The sequence below is a fragment of the Vipera berus genome, assembly GCF_964194415.1.
Source record: "Vipera berus genome assembly, chromosome: 2".
Taxonomy (NCBI): domain Eukaryota; kingdom Metazoa; phylum Chordata; class Lepidosauria; order Squamata; family Viperidae; genus Vipera; species Vipera berus.
In genome coordinates this window covers 74,243,071-74,256,876 of record NC_138203.1, presented here as the reverse complement: position 1 = coordinate 74,256,876, position 13,806 = coordinate 74,243,071, and the positions used below count along the sequence as shown (strand labels likewise).

Sequence of the window (13,806 nt, the reverse complement as noted above, 5' to 3'; positions counted from 1 at the left end):
ATCAGCTGATAATCTACTTTCTTGGAAACAGCAAGCAATTCCAACAGTCTTAAAATGTTTATTTAGGGAAGAAAATACCATCAATAAAAAGTATAGTAAAATATTCTTAGAATCCTATATTACTAAGGTATGATGCAGTTCCGATTCTCAAGAGAAAAGAAACATTCACCACCTTTAAATGATATTTCCAGCACTTCCTCAGAAGATGATAGCAGAATAGTCTATTCCTCAGACCAATATAAATGAAGAGCAAACAACATGCTTTACAGGGATACAAAAATGACGAAGAAACAGAAGGGTCAATCCAACTTCCAGAATAACAATATACTGAAAAAATAGCCTACAAAATGCTTTATTTCTGTTTGCTGTAATTAAGAGTAGCTACAATCAGTGTGGGGTAAAGATCACGTTTCTTAAGAGAAGATAAAAATATTATAGCTTGAGCTATTTTTCCATGATTTAAAATAAAAGCAATAAACAAAGCAACTTCAAAGCCTAACCCTCAGAGAAGTACTAAATGATTATCAGGCATTTAATTTATTTGTAATGTAAACGACATGGCATATGACTGGTTGTAGGTTTTTATTGTGCTCACCAAAATTCATTTTAATAAGTAGCCACTTCTATTAAGGGAAGAAAAACGGTTGGATACACCAGTTGGAAGGATGGCAATTGAAGCCCAGATAACTGCAATTCAAATTCTATTAGTATATGCAATGAAAGCAAATCTTCTCAATTTTATTCAAAAACTGTTATGAAGATATGTTGATTATTATAAACTATTCATGAACTGCAAGTTTTTAGAAACTTAATTCTTAAGTTTCTTATATAAGCTACTTCTAAAAAGCATTCATGCAAATTTGCTAGTCTGCAGAAAATCTGTCCAGTATGTTTCTTATCTTAAGAAATGAAATGTTACAGTACTTTAAGCTTCAAATACACCATATAAAAGTAGATCATATTATTTCTATTCATATGACAACAATTTAGCCCACAAATCCAATATTCAGTTTAAGAAAATAATACTTTCTACTTTTTATTTATATACACAGTTAATTAGGTTTTGCAACTGTGAATACAGCCAAAGATTTCTAGAAGATACAATTTACTATTTTTTCCTATTAAGTTATAAAATATTTCAGATGCCATTTTCTTAGTTTCCCAATTGATTTTAATATATGTATACAAAAGGATCTGGTATTTATGATACACAACAAAGCACATAGATTTGGGTTTTTTTATTGAAAAGTTTTATAAAAGTTACAAAAAATCCCCAAAACCAACCCACCCCAAACCCGCCCCCTCTCCCTCCCCCACTTCCCAGAGCTGAGTACCGGGTTACAAATATAATAATCATAATCTAACTAACATTAACCAACTATATAAATAACCAAGTTCATAATGTGCTTTAACTCCCCTTTAACATAAATACAAGCAAAATGAAAGTATACATAATAATAATAAAAAACATAAGTTAAATTATAAAATACCAATCTGGGACATTTGTTTTTTTTAAAGTTGAAATTTCAAAATAACATTGAAAAATCTGAATGAATAATTCTACGTTATTCCATAAAAATATCATTCATTTCAATAGTTTATAAATCCAACATCTATTAATGTTCACTGAGAAAAGATAGATGTGCTATTTTTTCTTTAATACTAGCTATAATGTAGCATGTACGTTTCTCACTCTTAATAAAAATCCATGCATCTATCCAGACAGATTTATTTGTAGTTTTCCACTGTTTCAACTTAAAAAAGCAACTTAAACTGTATTAATATATTCACATTACCTTATCCTGACATGTTACTTAATTATTGAATTTTTAGTATATAACAACCTTATATTATCATATAAAAGCCACTTTGCCTTATGGAATCTATGAATAAAGTCATATACAGATGTTTTTTCAGCCTCAGAAATTGAAATATACATATGCTTTTACAGTAACTACAATATGTGTTTACATTTTTCAGAATTATTCTTTGAGCTAATTTCTTAGAGACAGAGAAGAATAAATGGAGTTATGTTTGTACTGCAAGCTAAGTAGTTATTCACAAGCACTGGGAAATGGAAACATGTAAAATATTGAGATATTTGAAGTATGAATGCCTACCTATATATTCTAGATCAGACATGTCAAACACAAGGCCCGGGGGCCGGATCCGGCCCGCGAAGTGGTTTCGTGTGGCCCGCGAAGCCATCCTGGAAAAAGTGAGGGAATGGCCCCCTCTGCCTTGGCCCTGGCCCAGAGACCCTCCTTCTGCCAGAGACCCTCAGATCTGTCCCACTCCTGCCCTTGATGCGAACAATGTAGAGCTGGCCATGCCCACCCAGTAGGCCATATGCACTCTAGCCACGCCCACCCAGTAGGCCACGCCCACCCTGGCCATGCCCACCTGGCCCCCTGAGGGCAACCGCAATGCTGATGCGGCCCTCAGTGAAATTGAGTTTGACACCCCTGTTCTAGATACAAGAATGTCCTGTAACAGCAATCAATATTATATACCCAAATGTCAGGTTAATACATTTCTTTCACTAGCAAAGCAAAATATTTGTACAGGAAATACGTAGTCCTCAACTTACAATCATTCATTTAGTGACTGTTGGAAGCTACAATGGTCTGAAAAAAGTGACTTATGACTTTTTCACACCTACCACCATATGCTCTAAATTGAGGTGCTTGGCGACTGGCATGTATTTGTGACAATTGCACTGTCCCCGGATCATGTGATCACCATTTGTAACCTTCCTAGATGGCTTTCGACAAGCAAAGTCAATGGGGGAAGTCAGGTTCACTTAACTGCATTATTTACTTAACAACTGTAGTGATTCATTTAACAACTGTGACAAAAAGGTCAAAAATGGGGCACAACTTACTTAACAACTGTCTTGCTTAGCAATGGAAATGTTGGGTTCAATTGTGGTCATAAGACAAGGACTACCTGTAAAGTGGATTATCCCAAAATTTGGCCTGAAGTTTCATGAATAGGCAATAAAATGCAGCTCTACCTGCAATGTGATGGAAACCCTAGAATATTGGTTTGTGTGTGGTACTTAATACCATTTGAGTTTGGTTGTTGACTTGCAGACATTTCTTTATCCAACCAGGTAGCACAATCACTGCATCAGTTTGTTTATGTTACTGCATTTTAAATCATTCACTAGCAATAGTACTCTGGTTTCAGAAGCAGTTTGAGGATGGGTGAAGGCAAGCAAGTTTAAACAATTCAGATAAGAAAAAAATTAACAGTTGGGAAATATGCTGATCTTGAAGATGTGTGCAAGTGTCTTGAGGGATGGTGTAAGCATCCCTTCCATGTAAGATTTAGAAGAATTATCTTCTCAATATATGCTCTGTCCCCATGGGAAAGGCTGAGAAGCAGAGTAAGAAGAAATGCCATAACTAACCTTAATGGGTATAAGTCTAATCAACTCTTTAAGTGGCTTCATCCTACTGTGCAATGAAGATTCCTATCTAGTCATACCATGCTGAGTATCTGGCAAGCTGCATTCTACTGTAGTAAAGATTCCTTTACTCACACCTGATCCATCCCCCTCCCATCAGCAATTCATCTCCTTATGACCCTCACCTGATTAATATCACAAGACTCATCACAAACCTCTCTCTGATGACTCATAGCTGACCCATCACAAGACCCTCACTTGACACACCCACACCTGAACACTGACATCCCCTAAACGCTGCTGAAGATGCTACCTAGCCTGGTAAGAAAACATTCATAAACCAACCCACAAGCTCAGAGAACGAACCTTCACCCTCCTCCTACACACAAACTACAGATATTCACCACTATTGCATTAAGATTCCTATCTAGTCAAATTATGCTGAATATTTGGCAAACTTTTGTTGAGTTCACTCCAGGGAGCCTTACAACTTGTCCAATACTAGCTAGAGATTCTGTCAGCTGTACCTTGAGAAAGCTGCTTGATTACCATACACCCTATTAACATTTGGGCTGCATTATTATACTGTCCTTTTAACTGAGATTACCATGAAGACAAGCAATTGATGCAAAGTGTTACAGCCAGAAGAACTGCAATATTTCAGATCTACGATTTATTTGAACAATTCACAGGTTCTCTATTCATTTCTAGATTCAAATTAACATTTTAGATTTTAGATTTTTTTTAGAAATTCAATGCTTTGAGATAACCTTATATGAGGAACTGGCTATACCTTTATAAGCTCACCAAAGCTTTAACATTAATATCTACTATCCAACTTTTAGGTACTCCAAAGAGTGTAGAGATAGACAAGAACTACAGACAGAGTTTTGTTACAGTAATTCTCTATTTACAGAATTACACTCTTCCCCATATATAAGACCACACATGGAATATTGTATCCAGCTTTCGTCACCACCATATAAAGTCAAAAAATGGGGCACAATTTACTTAACAATTGTCTTGCTTAGCAATGGGAAATTTGGGCTCATTATAAAGTTAGGTGACCGTATATATTTAATAAAATATAAACAAATACCTATATAGAATTTCCAAATGTATAACACCACTAGTAACATAAAATGGTACTATAGTTCTAAAATATTAAAAATTATATATACAAATACAATTATTGTTTTCTTGAAATATCAGTTATATAAATCTAGTTATTGAAATAAAAACGAGTGCAACGATATAAAAAAGAGTGCAGAGAAGAGCAACAAAAATTATTAGGGGCCTGAAGGCTAAAACATGAAGAACGGTTGCAGGAAGTGGTTATGCCTAGCTTAATGAAAAGAAGGATTAGGAGGAGGATATGATAGCAATGTTTAATTTAATTTAATTTAATTATGGGATTTATATGCCACCCTATCTTCCGAAGGACTCAGGGCAGCTAACAACAATAAAACAACAATAATACAAATATTAAAAGAGATTAAATTTACAAAGCCCGACCAAAAACCAATAATTAAAACAAAATTAAAACCCCCGTCTTCAGTCCAGGTCGGCCAGTTGGAAAAGGTATGTCTTTAGGTCGCGATGAAAGGACCGGAGATCTGAGGCCATCCGAAGTTCTCGGGGGAGCTGATTCCAAAGGGCAGGCACCCCAACAGAGAAGGCCCTCCCCCTGGGGGTAGCCAGCTGACATTGTCTGGCCGACGGCACCCTGAAGAGACCCTCTCTGTGTGAGCGCACAGGGCGATGGGAAGTCCTGTCAGCAGACGGTCCTATAAATATCCCGGGCCTAAGCCATGTAGGGCTTTATAGGTAAGAACCAGCACCTTGAACCTCACCCAAAGGGCAACCGGCAACCAATGCAGCCCATGCAGGAGGGGTGTAATATGGGAGTATTGGGATGCTCCCATCACAACCCACGCAGCCGCATTCTGCACCAGCTGAAGCCTCCGGGTGGTCTTCAAGGGCAGCCCCATGTAGAGAGCGTTGCAGTAATCTATACGGGAGGTGACGAGTGCATGAGTGACCATACGTAAGGCATCTCGGTCCAGATAGGGGCGCAACTGGCGCACCAGGCGAACCTGAGCAAATGCCCCCCTGGCCACGACTCCATATATGATGTTCTAAATAGAGTCGTGCATCCAGGAGGACGCCCAAGTTGTGCGCCCTATCAATGGGAGGCAACACCTCCCCCCCATAACCAAAGATGGTAAATCTTGGACAACATGAGATACCGATATGTAGAACCACTCGGTCTTGGCCGGGTTGAGTTGGAGCCTTTTCTTCCCCATCCAGATTCATACCGCTTCCAGGCAACGGGACATCACGTCGAGGGCATTACTGGGTTGGTTCGGAGTGGAGATGAAAAGCTGGGTATCATCAGCATATTGATGATACCTCACTCCGAAACCACGTATGATCTCACCCAGTGGCTTCATATAGATGTTGAACAGGAGGGGGGAGAGGACCGACCCCTGAGGCACCCCACAATCAAGGGGCCTCAGGGTTGACCTCTGTCCTCCTGCCAACACCATCTGCGAACGGCCCGAGAGGTAGGAGGAGAACCACCGTAGAACAGTGCCTCCCACTCCCAACCCCCGGAGACATCGCAGCAAGATACCATGGTCGATGGTATCAAAAGCCGCTGAGAGATCTAATAGGACCAGGACAGACGAATAACCCCTATCCCGGGCCCGCCAGAGATCATCCACCAGTGCGACCAATGCCGTCTCCGTGCTGTACCCGGGCCTGAAACCCGATTGGTACGGATCCAGATACTCAGTTTCCTCCAGGACCAACGGGAGCTGCCATGCCACCACGCTCTCAACAACCTTCGCAAGAAAGCGAAGGTTGGAGACAGGACAAAAATTATTTAAAATAGCTGGGTCCAGAGCAGGTTTCTTGAGATATTGTTCCAATATCTAAGGGGCTGCCACAAAGAAGAGGGGGGTCAACCTATTTTCCAAAGCACCTGAAGGCTGAACAAGAAGCAATGGATGGAAACTAATCAAGGAGGGAACCAAGCAAGGAGAAATTTTCTGATAGAACAATTAATCAATGGAACAACTTGCCTCTAGAACAGGGGTGTCAAACTGCCGGCCCATGGGCCGGACATGTCATCCGGAAGCTGTGCCCACCCCATTGCCGGCAATGGCAAAACCATCCCAATACATTGTGCAACATCACATGACGTCATGAGTTTGACATGTCTGCTCTAGAACAGAGGTCCCCAACCTCTTGGCCACTGGGCAGCATGAATAGCTGGGCAGTGCACGCGCATGTGTGCATGCTCACCCCCCCTCATTCCACTTTTGCCGCAAGTGTTATGCTGGCAGTGGCAGCACCGCTAGTATTGGGCAGACAGCAGCAGCGTCGCAAGTGGCAGGTGGACCGCAGCATGATTTTCTCACGGGGCAGCGGTGTGATCCTCATGCCATGGGCGGCATCACTGCAGGCTGCAGCATGACCCCCGTGCGCGGGCAGCAGCATAATCCTCACACTGGGGGTGGCATCGCTGCAGGCCACGGCACAATCCTCGCACAGGGTGGTGGCATGAGCCTTGCGCTGGGGTGGCATCACTTCAGGCTGCAGTGTGTGCCACGTGCTGGTGGTAGCATTGTCGCGAGCCTGGAGGAGGTGGTGCCACAAGCCTCACACAGGTGCTTCCATCGCTGGGCCTCACACGCCTGCCGCAGCCCCATTTGCATGATGTGCATGCTCACAGCCTGTTTGCACATGCACGCACACTTGTGGCCACATTCATGTTTGCGCATGCATGCATAAGGCACCTGCCCCTTCCTCTCCCACTGGGCCACCAAAACAAAAAGGTCGGAAAACCCTGCTCTAGAAGTTGTAGGTGCTCCAACACTGTAGGTTTTTAAGAAGAGATTGGACAACCATTTATCTGAAATGGTATAGGGCAGGGGTCGGCAACCTGAAAAAGGAAAAGAGCCACCGGGAACCAGTTCCATCACACATAAAAAAAGTGGGAGCCGCGTGCGTGTGTCCATGCACGCGCATGCACAAAAAACGTTTTGCGCATGCACAAAACGGGTTTTCCTTGCGCATGCGCGGACGCGCACAGTTGCCATTTTTTTTATGTGTGATGGAACCGGTTCCCGGTTGCGCGACGGCGACGGCCCGTTTGCAGAGCTACCACCTTCAGCAGCCTGCAAACGTGCCGCGACAGCTTTCCCAAAGAGCGGCGCCGCTGCCCGTTCACGCGGAGGTCCGCGCGCACCTCTTCAAAGGTTTGGGGAGGTACGCGCGCACCTTTCAGAATGGGCAGCGGTGCCGCTTGTTGGGAAAGCTGCCGCGGCCTGTTTGCAGAGCTGCCACTTTCGGCAGCCTGCAAACGTGCCGCAGCAGCTTTCCCAACAAGCGGCGCCGCTGCCTGTTCGCGCGGAGGTGCGCGCGCACCTCTCCAAAGGTTTGGGGAGGTGCGCGCACACCACTGCCCGTTAGAAGAGGTGCGCGCGCACCGGGCGGCTGGGAGCCGCAGGTTGCCGACCCGTGGTATAGGGTTTCCTGATTGAGCAGGGGGTTGGACTAGAAGACCTCTAAGGTCCCTTCCAACTCTGTTATTCTATTAAGAAAAGTATATGACCCCTTTCTGCAGTCCTATAAAACTTAGCATTAATTTAATTTTACATTTTAAAATTCTTAGCTGTGCTAACTCCCTTGAGTACAGTATAAATCAAATAAATAATACACTGTTTTTAATTAAGGTTTTATTCAGTGGTATCCACAGGCTCTCACTACTTTCTTCAGAATTACAAAACTAGTGTCTCCCTTTACCTCCTACCCAGAGAGTCTATGGACTTTATCTGCTGCTGCTATGTTATTAATTATGGTTATTACAAAAAATAAAAATAATCTTGATTGGTCATTTTTTTTTAAAAAATTATCCAATCTGCATTGTGAGAATTTTATCCCAGTTATCATATTATACATCTAACAAGCAAATCCTTTCTGTGTATACAACAAGCACATTGCAGTATGTAAGTAAAGGCTTGCCAGAAAAAAAAAGAACTACACTGATTGCTAGAGGGATTGACAAAATCTCAGGTGTTAGATAGAAAAACTGAAGTATAAAAGTTAGTTTGAGTAGGTAATTTTGAGTTATGTTCCACAAACTAATATTAGATATTTGCCCTTGAAAAGCATTATTTCAAATTAATTATCACTGAAGCCAAAAGACATATTTTGTAGATTTATCCAAAAAAAAAGTATTTTAAACACATGCCATTCATATATTTACAACTTTTGCTGATAAGCTTGGGAAAAGCAAAAGCAAAATCCATTTACTAATTACCACCCACTCTTGTTGCAATTGATTTTTTAGAATATATTACAAAAATGTTTCTCAATTGTAATACTATCATTTCTATACCATCCTGTCATACAAAAACAGTTGGAGTAGAGAAAAAAGTAATATAAGTTGAATAACAGGTTTAGGAATCCTGCAACGATATCAGATGTGTTAAAAAATAACAACACTCTGAATACCAGTACCTACCAATACCCTAACCCTATTTTTTTTTAATCATAGGAAGTGGTGGTTGAATGGGTAGTGGCCAAAATACCAGCCAGGAAACCCCCAATGCACATCTGGGAATTCTGCAATCTTCTAATTTGTGTCTCCTAATTTCCTGATTTCTATTTTTCCCCCCTCGCCTTACCTCCCCTCATTATGTAAATTGTCAATTTTTCTCTCTCTTTCATTACCTTGTAAATATATTTTTTTCTGCCTTCAAGTTTTAAAAAAGTTTGGGCATTAGCATTTTCTTTTCTCCAGAAGGCTTCTAAGAGAAGGTGGAAAAGAGGCAGGATATATTGGTATTTAGGGGTTTTTTGAAAATGTGAATGGCATAGAATGTCAAAGTTGAGAACCTATATCTTCATTGGCTGCAAGGAAGGAGACACATCCCATTGCTGAAACAAAAGCTGATTTATGTCACACTGAAATTTTGCCTTATGTTTTTGTGTACCAAATCTCGTGTATTTCTGGAAATCATTTATTTTATAAAAACACATTTATTGTTTGTTGGCTGAATTTTTTCCCACTGAAAATGAGATATACCTAGTCATTTGTTATTTCAAACATAACCCATACTACTACAAATCTTAACTTTATAAATCCCATTTATTGTTTAGAAACCACAGGCTAAACCTAATTATCTGCAGGGCAAGAAATTCTTTTTTTTAAGTCAAAGAAATCAACATAGTAACTAACTTTCCTTGGCTTTAGAAATAGTCATAAGTACTTGAGGTTGCATAGCACCAATATAAAATATCTGCACAAATGTCTCCAAACAGTCAAGCTGAAAATCTAAGCCAAAGTTTCATTTAACAGCCTGTCAATTTTTTGATGTGAAGCTAATGAATGCAGTGGCAAACAAATCCATCAAACCTAACATCAAAACAACTGCACTTCATCCCACCAAAGGGGGAAAAATGAAATACAACCTGCAGGCCAGCACTTTGATCTAACCTACCCACACAACAAAGGTCTCTTAAGCAGCTACTGCTGCAGAATATGGATGAGTAATTATGGGCTTACATCTCACCAACAAGCTAATCATTTTTAGCTGCCATGATTTCAGAGTATAACACTGGCTCCTTTTGGGAACTAGTCAGTTTAATAGCAGATCATAGGAGATAATCTCAGAGAGAATTTTGAGCTGTCCTAAAAGCTTTAACAAAAATTTATATATTTCCTTTTGTTATGTATTAAAATAAAGCAACAGGTAGTATATAAAATTGATATTTTTAAATTTAATTTATAATTATAGGCAAAAACTATTCAAGCCCTCCATCTGTGGTAATTATAGATGGTATAAATACTTTGAATTTTTATGCCATAGTTTTTTTTTCTTTTAAACTTTAATAGTTCAAATGATGAAGATGGAGGTGATATATACCAGTTTCTTCATTATTTCCTCTGAATAAGATCTTCAGTTTTGATTTACTTCACTCACCACTTGGGATTATTTTCACTGAAGTTTTGATTAATGCAGATTTATGATCGAAAAAGTACTTTATATTGAAATCAATATAAAGTTACCTCAAGGACACATTACAGAGCAAGTAGTGTAACAGCATTATGCAATAATAACTGTAAGACCATTAACTGCTATATTTTAGTTATGGCTATATGGTATTTTGAAAACATAAATTAAAGGATATCTCAATGTAGAAAAATATTCTTCTAATCTCCCCTCAAGTTCTGCTATGGTTCTTCATCACAATGAAGACGGTGGTCCCAAGGGGGATTAGTGAAGAATTCTGGGGATATATGGCAAGGATATACACTCCCAACAGGGTCACTCATAGCAATAAGGTCATTCCAGCTCTCAACTAAAGAAAGCAAATATATTGGGCAGCAACAACAGAAGATGATGTTGGAAGCAGATGATCATTTTAGTAGCAAATGATTTATTTTATAGTACATGAGAGAAGGTAATGATTTTACCAAAAACCTCCCATGGCTAGACAAGATAAAATGATTGACAATTATATTGCTAGATAATGTTTCCTCAGATTGAATGGTATTCTACATGCTTCCTAGAAATAGAATAGAGCTGGAAGGGACCTTGGAGGTCTTCTAGCCCAGCCCCCCGCTCAAGCAGGAGAATCTATACCATCTCAGAAAAGTGACTGTCCAGTCACTTCTTAAAAACCTCCAGTGATAGAGTGCCCACAATTGCTGAAGGCAAGCTGTTCCATTGGTTAATTGTCCTCACTATTAGGAAGTTTCTCCTTAATTTCAGGTTGCTTCTCTCTTTGATCAGTTTCCAACCAATGTTTCTTGTCCTGCCCTCTGGTACTTTGGAGAATAGTTTGATGCCCTTTTCTTTGTGGCAGCCCCTCAAATACTGGAACACTGCTATCATGTCACCCCCTATTTCTTCTTTTCTTTAGACTAGCCAAACCCTGCAGCCATTCTTCATATGTTTTAGTCTCCAGGCCTTGGATCATCTTATTTACTCTTCTCTGAACTTTTTACAAGGTCTCAACATCTTTTTTGTAGTATGGTGACCAAAACTGGTTGCAGTATCCCAGGTGTGGTCTCACTAGAGTTTATAAAGCATTACTAATACTTCACGTGAACTTGATTCTATGCCTCTGTTTATGCAACCCAGGATTGTATTAGCTTTTGGGGTATTAGCTTTTTGCTAACATGCATTACTATTACCATTGATATTAACTTGATAATTTAACAGACTACTCAATTAACTGGAGGCTCTATTAATGGAAATTTGTAAAAATAAAAGTATTTGAATTTTTCTTGGTATTTGAATTTTTAAAATCGCTTGGAAGAACAATCCCTAGACAAATGTCTTTGTCTACCATATAAATATATTGAACTGTTTACCTCAGATTGATATTAACAGAAATAGATGCTAAACATCCAATAGGTTTAAAGGAAATAATGTTTGATGAAAAAATATTACTTCAAGACTGATATATGTAATACAGGTAAACTTCCCTCAATGCCTCCTTGCTTAATGGCCAAAGTTACGACTGTTGAAAAAACAGCTTTGTGACTAATCCTCACATTTACGACCATTGCAACATCTCATAGTCACATGACTGCCAGTTGGGCGCTTTGTCATCACTGCACATTTACAAGACTTATAGTGTCTCACAGTCATGTGATTATCATTTGCAAATTTCACAGTCAGCTTCCAACAAGCAGAATTAGCAAAGAACGTGAAACCGAAATCGCAAGCCATGGTTATATGTCTCATTTAACACTCACAATGATTCACTGAACAACAAAAGCAGAAGTGACATAGTAAGTCTGGTGCAGTCATGTGATTTTTCCCTTAGTGACCATGGCACTTAGCAACAGAGTTGCCAATGCCAATAGTGGTAAGTAAGGACTATAGTAGTCTTCCACCTCATTTCCTAGTTCTTTAACTCCACTGCTTTTTTATTTTCTTTCTGCCATTATTGTATATCTCTTCCTGTCACTACACTTGATGCATATCCCTATAGTTGTTTTTCTTTACTTTTTCTTTATTCTCCTTCACATCTCGGTGTCATCAAGTGGACTAAGGCAGTCATAGAATGGATTCCACTTGATAAAAAGCATCCACAAAAGAGACCTAAAACAAGATGGAGTGACATCATCAGCAAGTATTGCGGGCCCAATTGGAAAAGAAAGCTCAAGACCCTATTGGTTGGAAACATGCAAAAGAGGCCTTCACCCTGCAGTGGATAGACAATGGCTAGAATGGTGATGTTGATGTTGTTGTTGTTGTTGTTGATGATGATGATGATGATGACATCTCTGTGCACCAATGTCTATTATCCTGTGTAATGACGCAGTATGCTCCTGACACAAAACAATTTTTCATTACACTCAACTGAGGAAGAAGTGTTTAATCAATGGATTGGATGATGATATACAAACTAAATCTCAAACTAAACAAGAATGAGATCTTGTTAGCAGAGAGGTTATTTGTCTGGCTGAATGGTGTGCAAACTGCTATGGAAGATCTTGCCACTTGCTGTTTGGATCAAAGTATTTTTTTGAAAGGTAATTATTTCTAAGGAAACTTTTGATTTTTAAAAAACAGGAAAGATAATCACAAAGTTTGCAAACATATATATTCAGCAGTTTAGAAGCCTGCATATAGCTCCAACTTCAGCACAAATATTGCAAGCTAAGCACAAATTAAAGAAGGCCCTAGCACAAAACATGAAATAATTGTCACTGTATCATCTGTTTTACTAACATTTACAAAATGCACTCAAGCAGAATATGTCAAAATGTTGTCCATAGAAAAATACATCTCTAACCAACTAACATGAAGATAGACTCCGTTAGATATTTACAAAATCTAGAAAGTTCTGAGAAAACATCCTATCTGCCCTTCTTTAAAATCTTAATATCAGACTTCCTCTATATCTTCATTAGATGTATTGTGCAGAGAAGGGAGATGACATTAATGAAAGAGAACAAACTATATGTAGGCTGTAACTGGCAAACATATGCTATTAATGTAGAACTTATAGTTGTAGAGAATGCCCTATTTTCCAATTCAGCTGTGTTCTGTGGAACTCTGCACTGATCAGTGAAATCAGTAATGCTAGATAAGCTTCCTGAAAAAATACCATACAAAACTTTCCTAGAATGTATGGCTACAGTGTAATGCTGGATGTGCTCACATCTGCATTTCTAGATTAAGTTAATTAACAAAGTAAAGACCCAATGCAGATCCACAGAACAGGAGTTAGAGCAGACAATACAGATGAAAAGGAAAAAAATTGCTGCCTCCAAAAAGCAGAGATGGAAGCCCATGATTTTCCTCATGTGCTAAGAAAATTTGGTCAAGGAAAGATGGGCTGGAAGTTAGAAAATACAAAGA

The 13,806-nt window shown here is 39.4% G+C and overlaps 1 protein-coding gene across 5 annotated transcripts in view; it reads right to left on the bottom strand.

The window, feature by feature from the left end:
- The window catches only part of KDM4C (lysine demethylase 4C), a 218,205-nt gene that overhangs the window by 142,767 nt on the left and 61,632 nt on the right, over positions 1-13,806 (bottom strand). The gene's annotated exons all lie outside the window — the stretch shown is intronic.